Source organism: Silene latifolia, chromosome X (assembly GCF_048544455.1).
Source record: "Silene latifolia isolate original U9 population chromosome X, ASM4854445v1, whole genome shotgun sequence".
Classification (NCBI taxonomy): Eukaryota; Viridiplantae; Streptophyta; class Magnoliopsida; order Caryophyllales; family Caryophyllaceae; genus Silene; species Silene latifolia.
Window position 1 is genome coordinate 226,702,464 of NC_133537.1, and position 16,913 is coordinate 226,719,376.

General features: G+C 36.1%; 3 long non-coding RNA genes across 3 annotated transcripts; all 3 read right to left on the bottom strand.

Moving 5' to 3' along the window:
- Positions 1-425: 425 nt before the first annotated feature.
- Positions 426-931, bottom strand: LOC141621729 (uncharacterized). Its single transcript, XR_012532623.1, has 3 exons — positions 896-931; positions 647-770; positions 426-549 (listed from the first exon to the last, which is right to left on the bottom strand). It is a non-coding gene; the product is annotated as an uncharacterized LOC141621729 (long non-coding RNA).
- Positions 932-7,336: 6,405 nt separating this feature from the next.
- Positions 7,337-9,584, bottom strand: LOC141621730 (uncharacterized). The gene is made up of 3 exons (XR_012532624.1): positions 9,443-9,584; positions 9,262-9,333; positions 7,337-7,499 (listed from the first exon to the last, which is right to left on the bottom strand). It is a non-coding gene; the product is annotated as an uncharacterized LOC141621730 (long non-coding RNA).
- Positions 9,585-12,643: 3,059 nt separating this feature from the next.
- LOC141621731 (uncharacterized) lies at positions 12,644-14,896 on the bottom strand. Its single transcript, XR_012532625.1, has 3 exons — positions 14,755-14,896; positions 14,571-14,642; positions 12,644-12,813 (listed from the first exon to the last, which is right to left on the bottom strand). It is a non-coding gene; the product is annotated as an uncharacterized LOC141621731 (long non-coding RNA).
- Positions 14,897-16,913: the final 2,017 nt, after the last annotated feature.

Below are 16,913 nucleotides of genomic sequence, written 5' to 3' on the forward strand. Positions count from 1 at the left end.
GCGTGAGTGTCAACAAAGAGATCAACAATCGTGGGTACCTTACCCTTATTCTTCTTGGTCTTCCGGAAATAAAAAAACAAGGAAATTGTTACTCAAACATGATAATTAATGAGACTAATTAAATTAGAAGACTATTAAATTAAAAGCTAAGACAAATAACTTACATCTAACACCACACGATCATGAAAAGATTGAGACCCTCCATAATGAGTAGGCTCAACTTCCGCATCCTTATCTCCTCCTTTCCTGTTGATCTTGTTCCGGCCGATGCTTCCTTGAACTCAGGACTGTTCCGCATTTACTGGTATATTCCTCATATGACGAACCCGTAATCAATAAAATAACAATTATTAATTAATATATTTTCAAAATATGTAATGAATTTTAACTAATTACGGGTATTAAAAGAAACTAAATACCTTTCATGAAAGATGGCGCCTTCTTCCTCTTAGACACCTTATACATGTTGTCCCTTAGCCTCTTCTTGCCAATGTCATTATACCTTTGCCAAACTAGGCGCTCAAGGTTGGTTGGCCAATAGAACACACGCTACAAAAAGTAAACACATAGATGAGAAACAAATTAATAATAAGGTAAAAAGAATAAATAAATTATATTTAATAATATATATTTTATAAATAGATACCCGGAAGTTGTTGAACCACATCTCCTTATCTTCATCACTAGCGTTACTCCAACAAGTAACGCCGTGTGTCATGTTCTCTTGGGTGCTATTAGTCACACCACGAACAACTGTTTGACTTCTAAACCTGAAATCAAACATGTTAAAAACATAATTATATAGGAAAAAAATAATGTATAATTAACATATGTCTAAAAAAAGTCATTTATTACTAAATAAAAAAATTACAAAATAGAATGAATAAAAAATTACCAAAGACCATTCGGATCAAGGATCATCCTGTTGTCGGTATGTCGGGTATAGCAACCTCCTCCTCCTCCTCACTCACCTCCGTAGTAGAACGGTCAACGTCCTCCTCCTGCTCTCGGGAGCTACTACCTCCCTCACTATAGCCTCCGCGCTGCCTACTTCCTCCAGGAGCCATGTGTACTACAATTGAATAAAAAGTGTTAGCAAATATTACAAGATAATTATTATAAGATACAAAAAAATAAAACCTAATAAACAAGTATAAAAGACAAAATAAAACGCTAATAATTGTTTCCAAATTTTGATATGTATACTTTTAATACCTTCTCTTACTCATCATCATCATCATCCTCATCTTCTTCTTCTTCTTCTTCTTCTTCTTCTTCTCTTCCTCCTCTCCTCCTCTTCTTCTTCTTCTTCCCCCTCTTCTATCCCATCCCTCTCCTTATCATTCTCTTCTTCTTCCTCTTCTAACTCCTCCTCCGCTTCTATCTCATTTGCATAAATAATTTCATCATGATCAATGGGACAAAACTCAAGCTTCGATACAACCTCTTCTTGGAAAAAAGATGTATCAACTTCTGATCGTGCCTTTGTTTTAAAAACGGCCCACCATTGCTTTTGTTGTCTATCATTGCTTGTGCTCGGAAGAGATGCAAAATAAACTTGATGAGCTTGTTGTGCAAGTATAAATGGGTCATATTGAGAGTAGGTTCGAGTATGATTCACTTCCACGAGTTTGTAACGATCATGGACTCTCGTTCCAGCTACGGAATTATCCCTCCATTGAATCTTGAATAAGACGGTTTTATAACTCCTATCCCGACCATTGTAGCACAACTCAAAGATATCCTCTAATATGCCATAATAATCATTGCCATCAAGAGAAGAAATAGTAACGCCGTAGTTGCATTTAGCCTTACTTTTGCCATAGTCAAATGTTTGAAACTTAAACCCATTAATTGAATATCGATTCCACGTCACAACCTTTCGAGAAGGACCCAAAGCCAAGCTTCTTATCACATCATCTTGAATATTTAGCTTACATACATGCTTCCGAAACCAGGCTGGAAATTGATCCTCATGCTTATGCCAAACATCCTCTCTGTTCACATTAGGGTGGTCTTTAATGAAATCTATCACAAATTGAGCTTCATATGGCTCCAAAACCTCACAATTAGATAGCACATAGAGGTGGGCACGGTTATACTCCTTGTCATCCAGAAATCTTGTTCCCCCAACTGATGAACACCCTATTTCATCCTGCATTTGGAAACACTTGGGTATACTTGTGTCTAGTTCATCCGCTTCATCAATATTCAAGTATTTTGCTTTGGTCTCAATATGTTTTTCAAAATAAAGAGAGCAAAAATTGGCAATCTCTTCCGTTAGGTAGGCATTGCATATAGAACCTTCCACACGAGCTTTATTACCAATTTTTTTCTTCACATGATTAAGAAACCTTTCAAAAGGATACATCCACCTATATTGGACGGGTCCACCAACTTTAGCTTCATATGGCAAATGGATAGGTAGATGCTCCATCGAATTGAAAAAAGAAGGCGGAAATATCATCTCAAGTTTACACAAAATTTCTGTATTTGGTCTTCTAAACGACTCATGTCCTCAATCGATATCGTGGAGGAACATAAATCTCTAAAAATTGACTTATTTCTCAGAATCGCATTCCAAACTCGTAGTCGGGAGTAAATTTTTAAAAGCCACGGGTAATAAGCGCTCCATGAAAACATGACAATCATGACTTTTCAACCCTTTCAACTTCAGTTCCTTCAAATCAACACAACGGCTCAAATCGGATGCATATCCATCTGGAAACTTCAAGTTTCCTATCCAATCGCACAATACCTTTCTTTGAGCTTTGTCAAGAGTAAATATGGCTTTTGGTTTAGCCCCATCCTTACGAATATGAAGTTTAGGACGATCACAAAATTTCTTCAATTCTATTCTTGAATTAATATCATCACGTGTCTTTCCTTTTACATCCATAATCGTATGAATAAGTAACTCAAAGAAGTTCTTCTCTATGTGCATCACATCCAAATTGTGTCCGATCAACATTGTTTTCCAAGAGGGGAAGCTCCCAAAAATACTTCTTTTAAACCAACCATTTTTTTCTTTTTCAACTCTTTAAACTCTTCTTCAGTCCCATCGACAGTTGTTGGCAAATCACGTACAGACCTCCCATATCTCTCATCCCCTTGAGTCGAATCGGAGCATTGTCACGCACCTCCTTACCTTTTAAGAAAGATTTCTTGTTCTCTCTATGAATATGTCCATCCGGTAAGAAACATCTATGACAATCAAACCAACTAATTTTTTTGGAATTAGGAAGATAAAATGCTTTACTCCTATCCATGCAATAAGGACATGCCTTTCGCCCGGTTTGCCCATCCCGATAGCATACCATATGCGGGAAAATCATTTATAGTCCATAACAATGAAGCTCTTAGTTGGAAATTTTGCTTCTTCGACACATCAAATGTTTCTACACCAACTTCCCACAAATACTTCAGTTCCTCCACCAACGGTTGTAAATAAACATCCAGATGGTTTTTTGGGTTATCGGGACCGGAATAAGTAAAGAGAGGAAAATAAATTGTCTTTTCGTGACAAAGCCAAGGAGGTAAGTTGTACGGCGTGGTCATTACGGGCCAACACGAGTAGTTTCTACCAAATCGACCAAAAGGGTCAAACCCATCCGTACACAAGCCAAGTCTCACATTGCGAGGTTCCTCGGCAAAATCGGGATATAACCTATCAAAACGCTTCCACTCCTCCCCGTCACTCGGATGACACATCTTTCCCGGTGTACGAGGATTTTCTTTGTGCCATCTCATTTGGTTGGCAAGATTTTTCGTGGCATACATTCTTTGAAGTCTAGGAGCTAATGGAAAATAAATTAATGTGTTTTCTGATATTGGTTTCTTTCTCTTTCCACTCCTTTTATTACCCTTCTTCCCCTTCAAAACAATATTTCCTTCACTTGTCTCATATCTATCCCTTTGACATTTCTTACATTTGTCAAGCAAAGCATCATCTTTCCAAAAAAGCATACATCCTTTAGGACATGCATCAATCTTTTCATGTGGAAGTTGAAGACCTTTGACCACTTTCTTGGTATTATAGAAATTTCTGGTCATAACATTATTATCGGGTATAACATCCTCAACCAACGTAGCAATACTATCAACGGCTTTAAATGGCATATTATACTCACATTTTAAAGAAACTATCCTGGATGCAACTTGTAACAATGTCATTCTACTCCCCTCATATAAGGTTTTTTCGGAAGCACTTAGCATGTCAAAAAAGGCTTTTGCTCTTGGGTTTGGTTGTTCTTCATCAATCATTGGTACACGGTCGTCATTAATGAAATCATTAGACTGAAAGGCATCAAGTACCATTTCTCTATATGGGTTCTCATTTTGTTGGATTTGAGGCTCTTCGGGATAATATTTTTCTCCATGGGAGATCCAATTGTAGTAGTTTGGAAAAAAACCATTTGTAACAAGATGCTCTTCTACTTCAATGTCAAATAAATATTTTAAGTTTTTACATTTAGTACAAGGACACCTAAGTTTATGTTGTTCCAAATCATATGAATCTTGACATCTAGCAAATTCAATAAATCCACGAACTCCCTTTACAAATCTAGCGATAGGACGTTTCTTCTTATCTACTCTTTCTTCGTACATCCAAATACGTTCGAGATCTCTTCATTTTAATCTATAAGCAATATATAGCAAACTAACCATTTTAAATAATAATATTTAATTTCAACAAAAAAAGCAATGGTTATCTCATCCTCCATTTTATGCTAATTTCAAGATTTCAATTGGGTCCTTATCACTCCAACCTAAACCCATCAATGTACGTTTCAAGTCACTAGCAAACACACATTTGTGAATTATTAATGAGAAAAAATTTAAGGCAAAGAATTCCCCTTAGTTCTCCAAATACACAATGTGGAAAAGATACATATTCCACATATGTATTCAGAGAACATTGGAGAAATTTGCAACCAAATTCTTTTCTCATTAATAAAATCACAACTATGTGTTTACTACCTAAGTGACTTGAAACGTATAAAGACAGTCCCAAAATGGGGACTATTCAAGAATTGCTCCTAATGAGTAATTCTTGAACGGGTACTAGGTCATTATATATTAAACAAGTTGTCAAAATTATAAGGCAAATTTATACAATCCCCTAATCAAATGACATTACTAATTTAGCAAATTTATACATCATGCTCATTGTATTCAAGAAAAATGCTAATTAATTAACAAAAATGCTAATTAAATTATTCTAACTTAATTAATTTGGTTAATTATACAAGTTGTCAAAAATGCTAATTTCTAACCCTAACTCAAATTAATTAACAAAAATGCTAATTAAATCATTCTAACTTAATTTGGTTAATTATAAGGCAAATTTATACAATCCTAACATTATACTACCTTCATAAAACTATACTACCTTCAACAATACTACTTCAATATTACTAAAACTAAGCATCACTAATCAAATCACATTACTAATTTAACAAAAACCCCAATTTCTACCTTCATAAAACTATACTACCTTATACAATCCCCTAATCAAATCACATTACTAATTTAACAAAAACCCCAATTTCTAACCCTAACTCAAATTAATTAACAAAAATGCTAATTAAATTACAACTACATACAATAATAAGCATCACTAATGTATAAATTACAACTAGATACTAAATAAGGATCACAACTTAAACAAAATATGAAGGATTGAAGTAATTAAATCGATTTGAGTCGAAAACAAACCTTTATTATAAACAAAGGGTCGGTAGAGATGTAGTGTGCGGATGGCGGCGGCGAGTGGTGGCGTCCGGTGGTCGTTGTAGTTGGTGGTGGCGTCGGAACTCTTGGCGATTTTTTTTTTGTTTTGTTGATAGATAGAATGAATGAGGGACGGGGTGAGAAGAATCACAAAAAAAAAAACAAACAGGCTATTGGCGACCGTTTTTGGTCGCCAAAATGGCGACGGGTAATGGTCGCCAATTTGGCGACTGATTTCGGTCGCCAAAATGGATAATATTGCGTCGCCCGTGGATTTCATACGGATTTTGGATAAAAAGGTATAGTCGCCAAATTGGCGACGGATAGTGGTCGCCCGTTTTTTTTTTCCTGTCGCCAATTTGGCGACTGTAGTATGTCTGTCGCCTTTTTCGTGTTTTCTTGTAGTGTTTGTTGAACTCATTCTTTTCACTTGGCGCCTTGTAAGAAGTTGGTCGAGCACTGCCATGTTCTTTGATTGTGATCTCCATGTCATGGGCACGGGTAGCCAAGTATTTGAAGCTCTTTGGCATGATCATTTTCGGGATGTAGAGAATGTTCCAGTTCATCCCGTTGACGCACATTTCAACTGCTGACGTTTCACTTAAGCGATCCTTGCATTCCAGACTCATCGCGTGCCACCTGTTGATGTAATCGACGACAGGCTCATTTTGCCATTGAGTTGTTTTTGTCAACTCGCTCATGCTGATGACACATCTGGTGTTGTAGAATATGTTGAGGAATTCATCTTCCATGTGAACACAGTTGTCAATTGACCGAGAGTCCAGATCTGTGTATAAGTCGATCGCGATCCCTTTGAGCGAACGCACAAACTGCTTCACCAAACGATCATCTTCTGTCCCAGCATTGTTGCATGTCTAGACGAAGTGGGCGATGTGTTGCTTTGGGTTCCCCTTCCCCTCGAACTGTTGAACTTTTGGAGGATGGTAGCCAGATGGCATGCGCAGACTGTCAATTGATGTGACTCATATTTGTGCATATTTAGTCCTCGAACTAGCGTCGTTCCTATGCTTTCTAGTGCTTATTAGGGTCGTTTCTTATCTTTCGTTCCCTACTTTGCATATTATTTTGAGGTTTTGTCTCCTTGGTAGGAGAGGATCGCTAACCTTGTACTTATAGAGCAAAGTAGAGCTAAATGGAGTGCATCTAATGACTAAGCATCAAAGAGGAGACCATTACTAAAGGCCTAAGTGAATAAATGAAGTAGAAATGGGCAATGATGAAGAGTCCCACGACCTCCCATCGATCCCCACGGATCCTTAGGCAGTCAAAGAAGAAGAACAAGAGCTGATCGAAGATCCGGGCGTCTCAAGCCTTGATCCGGGCGTCTCAAGCCTTGATCCGGGCTTCTCATTAGTCAATCCGGGCGTCCCGAGCCCAGGTCAGGCGTCTCAGGCCATAATTTAAGTGACTCACCTTCAGGTCGAGTGGATCCCTGGGCAGCACGAGTTTGCTTCAATGACAATCCGAACAGCTCTCTCTAGGACTTGCAATGTAACAACCACGGTGAAACAAGAACGTAAAATATGTTCAAGGTGGCGGAAACACCCTGGCACCGCGGTAGCTACAAAAAAAAAGTTCTCAAAAGGAAATACATGGTCTACGGGGAATAAATACCCCTATATCCGAAATGAAATAAAGACTAAAATCAAGAGTCAAATTAAAACTAATAGAGTGCGCTAAACAAAGGCGCTCGCTAGCTCACTCGATGCAACCCCAGCAAATAAAAATAAGCAACCATCAACCACCTGTCAGTCATAAGAATGACAGCCACAGTCAGTGGGGAGTAACTCGACGCCGTCCTCCAGCCATATTACATCACGATAAAGCAACCAAGTAATTAAGATAGATCAATAATGAACAAATGACTTACCAATAAACATGTTATACAACTAAAATTATAAGCTCATTATTAATTAATCACACTTTAAACTAAATAATTCAAATGACTCATTTAATAAACGTAAACTTATTAAACCAAACATATTAAATCAGTTACCACTTAGTAAGGCGAAACGTCAAGGCAACCCATCACTGTTACCTTATCCCTACGGTAGGACTACGATAAATATACGGTCCTAGTCTAAGTATGGCCACACTCTCGGGACAAACGCCCCGATTAGACGATCACCAAGCCTATAAACATCCGGGCTGATGACCCCATAGACTCCATATTAGCCTATAAACAACCGGGCTAATAGGACGACTCCGACCTGCCTAGACTGCCCATACACACAGCTACTAGGATACAAGTGAAGCGGATAAATTAAGACGATTCATAATTACGGTGGTTAACCATTTAATATGAGCAAATAATTACAAAACTTACGACAGTTAATCAAAACGTCGCATAATTTGCACCCAGTACTCAATATCCATAATATTAATTGAATAATTACGTACAACCTTTAAGACACAAAACTTAATCTCGACCAATCACAGAGCATAAAGCACACCATGTTTTCTCATCACCATTAATTAATCATGTACCCATACTTACGTTGGTTAACTAATTAATATGGACAAACAAATATAAAACTTGAATGCAAAATGACAACAACATCCACAAACATGCTTTTAATATTATATACTACATACCATACCTTCAGTTGAATGCAAAAATGACAACAGCATCCACAAACATACTTTTAATATTATAACACCTACTCTATTGTTAGCATGAACGGACCCATTAAGACATTAGTGTAAATAAAGTGTGAGATATTGACATATTTTATTAATAGCAAAGTTTCTCAAGGACACCACTATAATCACATACTGGTATTATAAACATCTTAACACCAAAAAGGGAGTTCTACCTAATTTCCCAACATTATTATTAAAGTTCCCAATAACCATAATGATATGCTACATTCATGTAATTAACAATCCTATACACCGCATATTAATTATCAATGCAAACTATAATGAATATTACCATTCTTCGTACAACTTAACGATGAGCATTAATATTTGATTATATATTACATGGTTTAGGCCATTGTTCATTTACGGAATAAGTTAACGACTCTATGCTTAAAACAGTCCACTGCCGAATGTTGAAATAACAATAATTTTAGACGTGAACCACAAATACTTGCATTAGGAACCTCAAAGACCAACAACAGCCAAAAAACTAAGCATGCCAAGACTCATGAAACTCATACAAACCGTAGTTTACATTTTATGTGTATACTACTAATCTCCTTGTTATATTGCAAGCTAGGTCATTAATATATACGTACTACTTATAATACTTACTAATGTGATAAAGATAATATGAACCAACCAATGGTAAATCTTTTGGCCATACTAACGCAAAACAAAGACACTTGTGCAAATAAAACTCATCTACACAATACTATGTACATACTATATGCATAATCGGACGATTTAGATAGATAGCAAAACATTCACAACAACTACACATACCAACAGAACAATTATAGACCAATCTACATACAAGACCGCAAACCGCGATGGAATACCGAGGACAATCGTCGACGTTACCTTTTAGCGCTTAATCTTCAATCGAATCGTCAACAACGTAAGAGTCGGCGTCCGGGTCGTCCGAGTTTGAGCCTACGTCGAAATCGGAACGGAAACGGCGTTAAACATACACGTTTTAGAGCTCGGGACACTTATAAAAGGAGGCGAAGTTGAACGAAAATAATACGATTACGATCCTTACCGCGAGATGAAGAGAATGGCGCAAAAATTACTGAAAACCGATAAGAAATGAGTGAGAACTGAGATGCCAAAGGTAGGTGTTTGGTAAGCACAAAATGACGAAGAGATGATGATATTTAGTTTATCATATAATTTGAGTGGCATAAGACCTCTCTTTAAAGAAAATAACGTAACAGGAATGTGGGATTTCCCAAAGGATAGTGGAGATGTGACTTAGGTCTACCATATAAAAATAAAATGACGTAGTCTACTTAAATAGAATATGTATTTCAATATTAAAATATGAGTCGGGAATAATTTAGTTTTATATACTTTATAAAATAGTCTTGCAATTTTAAATAATACGCATAGTTTATAAATTTATCGCCCTATCATAATAAATATGACAACTTAGAAAAATTATAAAATCAATTAAAGAAATTTAAAGCCCGAGGGTAACTAACATTATGACGGAAAAAACGCGGGTGTTACAGTCACCCCATCTTTTAAAAAGTTTCGTCCTCGAAACTTGACAACGAAAAATGAAGAGCTATATAAAATAAATATGGAATTTTGAAATCGGTAACCAAAACATTAAAAGGTTACTTACTTGTAAGAATTAAAATTCTTTCAAAAGGTTCAATTAAAATTTTCCGAAAATAACCCTATCGAAAGGCAAATCATTGGTATAAATCCAAAAATCAAAATGCTTTCAAAAGCATTAAAAGAGTTTTCAAAAGTGTAAGTCTCATTCATGGAACGAAATTGCTCTTGTTGTGCACACAAGAACGCTAACTTTCCAAGCCAAAGACAAATTTAAAACAAAATCTATTCGTCGACAAGTGTAGAACAAGTTATTAAACGTCTCTAATAACGAGTTTTAACATCCGATCAACGTTAAAATCAAAAGAAATAAGATAATCCACTCAAATTTCCTTTTGCAAAAGCCAAAATGGAGATAAAGGTTTCACTTTTAACTAAAAAGGAAATCAAATTCCTGAAAATATAACATTATACTTTGACAAAGAAATCATAAATGGATCAAAGTTAATAGAAATTGGGTAAAATTTAAAGAAATCTCGAGTTTAGCAATTAAAATCATGGTAAAGAAGTCTATACTCAAGGAACAAATATGGAATTAAATCAAATTTTTATTATTATTTTTTAAATTTTTTTAAAAATAGGCAAGGTTTTGCAAAAGTAACATCAACTTTTAACAACGAATCAAAACTGGTAGCTTGAAAGTTTAGAAGTTGTACAAAAAGGAAGGTAACTTAGATAGCATAAAAACAAAGTACGTTAAGAGAGTTCAAACTTAACCAACAAGAGAGCTATGATGAACTTCCTAGGGTAAGAATTGAAGTCAAATTTACAAGGATGTAAAAGATAGAGCTTCACAGGTTACTAGTACTAAACTTAATGGAGGGGCATGATGAAGAGAGGAAGAGACGTAAGAACGGTAACGCTTATGGTCGGATAAGAAGGGAATTAGACAACAAGGAAACGCCAGGTACTCAAACCTCAAACAACATCAACATCCTAAATGGTTCCAAAAACTTCCTAACAACCAAACTTATAATCACAACGCTTCCAAAGATTTCCTCAAAACACTAATGTTACATCATCCTAATCTATTCCCTGAGATAAGGTACTCCACTATAAGTGTGATCTCATCACTCCAAATTCTCAAACATCCACAAACAACTTCCACAAGATCAAGGTCAAGGTTTCCAACAAAGCTATACTCATATCCAACCAGTGTCAACCATGGGTTTCTCAAAATGGTAAAATCCTCAATCAAAGATTCTAATACCAAGCTCTAAATTCCCAGAAAGAGTTTCTCAAAAATTCCACAAGGTTCTCCTATAGGGTAAGGCAGTAACAAGTCAACCTAAAACTCCTTTCATAAAAGTTCACTCTACTACACACTCTTTTAAGAAAGATGAATAATCACCCAAGTTTGAAAAACCAATAAGATCTTGAGTCCTTCTATCCTTTTACTTATTACTGATTCCCAAGAACGGAACTACACTCATCTACAATATCGTCCCATCATCTCAGGTACTCAATACAACCTCAAGGTTTATAAAACTATAGGGTTAACAAATACTTCTCAACAATATAGCTTAGTCTCACTCTCATATCATACCTCAAGTAGTAATCAAGATCACTCACTTAGACCAACTAATAATCCCACAATTAGCATTTCTCACCTGGTAATACACATTATCAAACTCTCATGTCCAAAGTGATTACAAAAGCCAATCACATACTCGACTTACTTAGTCAATCCTACATCCTCAAATCCACCAATCAATTTCATCCATTCCAAGTCAAGAACTAGGCACTAATATCCCAAGATACGTCTCACTATACTTCCCGAGCCTTTCAAATCCCAAACATCATCACAAAGCCAAGTTCTATAACGTTAATAACAAATGCAACTCACACTTGACAACACAAATAATTCCACTAAACATCCACACTCACTTCATCAAGGAACTACGTATAGGAATCATTAAGTATGTCTCATCACGCCACCTAAGTCTTTCCAACATCACAACCTCTCAAAAACAGGGTTAAGGGTCAGAGACAAACAATCTCCTCAAAAGTCAAATTTTCCAACCAAGGTAAACATTCCTCAAAAGAAAGAGTACTATCAAAAAGGCGTTAAGGGAGGATAAGCAAGGAACAACGGACAAGTTAGGAGGGCACAAGAGTAACTTTCAAGGAAAGAGAAAAGAGAGTTTAGAAGAAGAAATGAGCATCAAGAATTAGAAGAATGAGGCAAGATACACAAAGAATGAGAAATATCTTCGAGAAAGTAGAAACATTCTTCAAAGGTTGAACAAATCTTCAATTCCCGGCAATAGGCACCAAATCTTGATCTTCACGTAGGTAAGCTCACGGTCATTGATCCAAGGGTACAAAAATGATTGGCAACCAAAAAAAAAAAAAAAAAAAAAAAAAAAAAACAGGTTAGAACTTAACAAGGAGCAAACACACTAGAGACTACCACCTTAGGTCCTTAAGTCTACCCATCCCTCATTCAAGTCATTAGGGTTAAGTTTAAAATTTAATATTTTATTTGAGTTTACCGAGTGTAAGCGTCGGGAGCAACCATGCTCTGATACCAACTGTAACAACCACGGTGAAACAAGAACGTAAAATATGTTCAAGGTGGCGGAAACACCCTGGCACCGCGGTAGCTACAAAAAAAAAGTTCTCAAAAGGAAATACATGGTCTACGGGGAATAAATACCCCTATATCCGAAATGAAATAAAGACTAAAATCAAGAGTCAAATTAAAACTAATAGAGTGCGCTAAACAAAGGCGCTCGCTAGCTCACTCGATGCAACCCCAGCAAATAAAAATAAGCAACCATCAACCACCTGTCAGTCATAAGAATGACAGCCACAGTCAGTGGGGAGTAACTCGGACGTCCTCCCAGCCATATTACATCACGATAAAGCAACCAAGTAATTAAGATAGATCAATAATGAACAAATGACTTACCAATAAACATGTTATACAACTAAAATTATAAGCTCATTATTAATTAATCACACTTTAAACTAAATAATTCAAATGACTCATTTAATAAACGTAAACTTATTAAACCAAACATATTAAATCAGTTACCACTTAGTAAGGCGAAACGTCAAGGCAACCCATCACTGTTACCTTATCCCTACGGTAGGACTACGATAAATATACGGTCCTAGTCTAAGTATGGCCACACTCTCGGGACAAACGCCCCGATTAGACGATCACCAAGCCTATAAACATCCGGGCTGATGACCCCATAGACTCCATATTAGCCTATAAACAACCGGGCTAATAGGACGACTCCGACCTGCCTAGACTGCCCATACACACAGCTACTAGGATACAAGTGAAGCGGATAAATTAAGACGATTCATAATTACGGTGGTTAACCATTTAATATGAGCAAATAATTACAAAACTTACGACAGTTAATCAAAACGTCGCATAATTTGCACCCAGTACTCAATATCCATAATATTAATTGAATAATTACGTACAACCTTTAAGACACAAAACTTAATCTCGACCAATCACAGAGCATAAAGCACACCATGTTTTCTCATCACCATTAATTAATCATGTACCCATACTTACGTTGGTTAACTAATTAATATGGACAAACAAATATAAAACTTGAATGCAAAATGACAACAACATCCACAAACATGCTTTTAATATTATATACTACATACCATACCTTGATTGAATGCAAAAATGACAACAGCATCCACAAACATACTTTTAATATTATAACACCTACTCTATTGTTAGCATGAACGGACCCATTAAGACATTAGTGTAAATAAAGTGTGAGATATTGACATATTTTATTAATAGCAAAGTTTCTCAAGGACACCACTATAATCACATACTGGTATTATAAACATCTTAACACCAAAAAGGGAGTTCTACCTAATTTCCCAACATTATTATTAAAGTTCCCAATAACCATAATGATATGCTACATTCATGTAATTAACAATCCTATACACCGCATATTAATTATCAATGCAAACTATAATGAATATTACCATTCTTCGTACAACTTAACGATGAGCATTAATATTTGATTATATATTACATGGTTTAGGCCATTGTTCATTTACGGAATAAGTTAACGACTCTATGCTTAAAACAGTCCACTGCCGAATGTTGAAATAACAATAATTTTAGACGTGAACCACAAATACTTGCATTAGGAACCTCAAAGACCAACAACAGCCAAAAAACTAAGCATGCCAAGACTCATGAAACTCATACAAACCGTAGTTTACATTTTATGTGTATACTACTAATCTCCTTGTTATATTGCAAGCTAGGTCATTAATATATACGTACTACTTATAATACTTACTAATGTGATAAAGATAATATGAACCAACCAATGGTAAATCTTTTGGCCATACTAACGCAAAACAGCACTTGTGCAAATAAAACTCATCTACACAATACTATGTACATACTATATGCATAATCGGACGATTTAGATAGATAGCAAAACATTCACAACAACTACACATACCAACAGAACAATTATAGACCAATCTACATACAAGACCGCAAACCGCGATGGAATACCGAGGACAATCGTCGACGTTACCTTTTAGCGCTTAATCTTCAATCGAATCGTCAACAACGTAAGAGTCGGCGTCCGGGTCGTCCGAGTTTGAGCCTACGTCGAAATCGGAACGGAAACGGCGTTAAACATACACGTTTTAGAGCTCTTTGGGACACTTATAAAAGGAGGCGAAGTTGAACGAAAATAATACGATTACGATCCTTACCGCGAGATGAAGAGAATGGCGCAAAAATTACTGAAAACCGATAAGAAATGAGTGAGAACTGAGATGCCAAAGGTAGGTGTTTGGTAAGCACAAAATGACGAAGAGATGATGATATTTAGTTTATCATATAATTTGAGTGGCATAAGACCTCTCTTTAAAGAAAATAACGTAACAGGAATGTGGGATTTCCCAAAGGATAGTGGAGATGTGACTTAGGTCTACCATATAAAAATAAAATGACGTAGTCTACTTAAATAGAATATGTATTTCAATATTAAAATATGAGTCGGGAATAATTTAGTTTTATATACTTTATAAAATAGTCTTGCAATTTTAAATAATACGCATAGTTTATAAATTTATCGCCCTATCATAATAAATATGACAACTTAGAAAAATTATAAAATCAATTAAAGAAATTTAAAGCCCGAGGGTAACTAACATTATGACGGAAAAAACGCGGGTGTTACATGCAAAGCACTAATCATCTTCTTAGGGACTTAATCATCATTTAAGCCCTTAGTAACCCTAATACTTGTACTTAGTATAAATACCCCATTGTGTTAGGGGATTAAGAACCAAGTTTACCAAGTTCTAATTTAGTATTAATCAAGTTGTAATCACTCATTTCAATATTAATCAAATCTTAGTTCCTCTTTAATCCTTCAAGTGTTCTTAGTTTTAGTTGGGTAATGTGAAGACTATTTGGGTTTATTGAAGACTTGAGAACTCTTCATCATTCATCAAGTGTTCTTCTATTATTCTTTGCTTATTATTTGGATCATCCTCAAGTTGGTATAATCCTTTTTACCCTTGCTTAATTATTACTTTACTCATTTACCATGTTTAACTTTGCTAATATGATTGACACCTTCATTAGCATGTTTACTGTTTTGTATGGATTTTGCGCAAGGCGAAATCAAGTCAGGGTAGGTCTAGGCAGGGTTAACTAGCTCGAATTAATCTGCGAATAAGTATGATAGGGTATAAAATTTGAAGAATAAAGTACGGTAAATGAATAACATTAAGACAAAGAATTTTGTACGTGGAAAACCCTTAAATGGGAAAAAAACCACGGGCACCAAGCCAGGAGAGGATTTCACTATAGTATTGAATAAATCGCACAAATATATGTAATTCAGCTTGTATTTCAGTATTGCTAGTATGTTGCTAGGATCTTGTCTTGTGTCGTGCAAATGATCTAAGTGCTCTTTATATAGTCAAATGTTGAACGGCTGCTAGATCTTTCTCCATCAATGCGGAATATCCTGCCTTAATTAGCTGGAATAATGCTCATTATTGCTCCTTTAATTACCGTCTTTAATTGCTAAATCTTTCTAATTAATGCCGCAATTATTGCGCGTATATTCGCCTATAATATGATCTCTTGGTCGAATATCGTCCTGATATTTTGACCGTTGTCCTCTCCATGGCCTGTCGCCTGTCTTCTTGTGTCCTGGTAGCTTGACGTACTGACACCCTGATGGTTAGGTCGAGGTAGAATATCGTTCAGGGACATCTGCGGATTTCCAGGCCTAAGAATTGCCCCTTATCTCCTTATCTTCGCTGGGTCAGGCCAGAAATAAGGAGATAACCTCTAATTTATAAAAAAACTGCTTAACGGTTGGATTATGGCTGATTGGCTTCTGTAACGGCTAGTTGGCGGTTTGATGACGCGTGTTGCAATTACTGCAACTTCGTCAATAATTATCTTCGCAAGTTGCGGTTGAAACCTTAATTTCACCGAGTATAAATATCCTTTTACTTCATTTAATTAATCTTCACCAAAATCTATTCCCTTCTGATTTGATCTTCTTCAAGCTTTCTTAATTCCTTGATAAATTTCAACAACTTTTCAATAATGGCCGCGAAAAAGAAATCTTCCAGGGGAGTGATGTCTCCTCGAACTCCATTCGTTCAGAACCCTGAAGAAACCACCTCCGAAAATCTCCCTTCATCTTCTGCTGCTCAACCTCCCGTGGTGGAAAAACCGATTAATTCTCCTCTCGAGATGATTTCAATTTTCCATGGTGAATTTGAATTCAAACCCACAAAAGCTCTGAAAGATGATCAGTCTCTTTCAAATCGTCTGAAACCTGAATTTGAAAAGGTGTTGAAGGATAAGGGAATTATTCCTGCCGATTCTGAAGTCTGGATCC